Genomic DNA, 1,935 nt, shown 5'->3' on the forward strand with positions numbered 1-1,935 from the left:
TGCTGCCTCTGGAATATGCCCCTACCCCACTTTTTAATTGGCATTTTCCATTTTGTCTATGTATAGAACTGCAGTACTAGCAGGGATGTGGGACTGCTTGTAAACCTAGTCTTTTAGTTTCCCAGTGCAGTGCAGGAAGGAGGGAAGTTGCTGGCAGGGACTGCGGGGAAGGCTGTGATTTCCATCTGCTGGAGGAGGCTTTGCTACTAATCCCTAGAAGGACACTGAGAGGAGGGATAATCAGCTTCTCAGATGGTTGAGTCTGGGGCAGCTTTGGTTTTCTGCACACTCCTGGGGAGGAGCAGGAAGCAGGGGGAGGTGAGGGGAAGAAGAGGGAGAAGATGAGAAATAAACATGAGTTTGCCTTTGGGATGCTTTGTGCTTTCCCTTCTGGCCATCAATTACCTTTCAGAGAAATTAGTTTAATGGCTCCATGGCAGGCTGAACTTGCCGGATTGAGCACATTAGTATTATGCAAACAATGTAAGCAACACAGAAGGAAGGTTAGAATATTACAACACCAGAATAGAAAAGAACGTTAGAGCCACTTAGTTTTCCAAAAATTCCAATCCAGTTAATTTCTAGATGATGTGAAACGGGAGCTCCAAAGGATAACAAGAGTGGTGCTTGATGCTCCTTGAGTCAATGGCGGGTCATGGTCCCTGACCATAATTTCCTTAGGCCACAGACACCCCACAGGTACCAGATCCTTGCCATGCATTTCCACATGGCTTGTCCTGGAGGAGGAATTTAGTGACATTTGTTGGATGCTTCTTAGGGAAGAAATCAAAGTCTGACTCTAACTCCACAGTATTTTCCCCCTGGAGGCTGACACAGCTGACCTAGAGCTAGAAGTCACCTCATCTGACTCCCAGTTGCTGGCTCTCCATTTGACAATGGAGAAGACGTGGGCCCTGAGGGCCTCTCCCATACAGACTGGACCTCACATCTCCACAGAGGAATTCAGCTCAGGTGTGGGTGTACGGATGCCAGTGCGATCTGCTTACAGCTTCTCATTGCAGGCACAGTCTTTGTTTTAGCTACTGAGCTCCTCAAAGCTGGTAAGGACTCAGCTAAACTTGTTTGCTGCTGCTGTGAGCACTTGAGTAGTAACTGGGGTGGGGTGAGGGAGAAAACAAATGCCCCAAGGGGGCAGTTACAGCCCCTAACTCTACGACTGACAGAGAAGGTAGGGAGCTAGGCAGCCACCTGGAAGCAAGAGGCGTATATTGGCCCAGGACCAGAGCTGAGCCAAGAGGAGAGAAGAGGTCGGAGCCTGGGAGGCACTGACCTTGAGGAGCAATAACACCAGAGAGATAACAGGTGCCCGGAGACACTCTGATCCCAATCTCACTTGAGGATTAAGGGAGGGGGCAGCAGGGAGACAGGATAGCCAGTCCTGTAAATTGAGACGGGCCCAAGATCCCTTATCCTGCAATCTGTCCTGCTGGCCAGAGCACCCTCCTCAGCAAAGAGGCAAGGTACTCATGAAAGAGCTGGGAGCAGCGACTGCAGACTCAGGGGGTCTCTTCTCCCGGACCCTTATCTGGCTTCCACCCCAGGAAGCCAGGCCATTGCTTCACCTACGTGAAGGCTCTCTAGGGAGATGGGGCTGGGGTTGACTCTGCTTCCCTTCTGCATTTATCAAGTGCCTGTGACAGGAAAGACACCGCAGGAGGGACACTGACCTGAGGGCAGTGCAGTCCCAGTTCTTGAAATAGTGAAGTTCAGCTTCTAAACTCCTCTGTGCCTCCTTCTTGCTCTCTGTAAAATGCTGAGGTTGGAGAGATGGTGGATACAGGGCCTTTTAAGTCAAATTTCCCAGATGATTAGTTTCCAAGCTTTCTGAAAAATGAGGCCTCTTGTTAATGTTGAAAAATAGGTGGATCTCATTCTTTTTTATGACTGAACTTAAAGAATGTAATTGGATTGTTT

Source organism: Colobus angolensis, unplaced genomic scaffold (genome assembly GCF_000951035.1).
Source record: "Colobus angolensis palliatus isolate OR3802 unplaced genomic scaffold, Cang.pa_1.0 Scaffold2, whole genome shotgun sequence".
Taxonomy (NCBI): Eukaryota; Metazoa; Chordata; class Mammalia; order Primates; family Cercopithecidae; genus Colobus; species Colobus angolensis.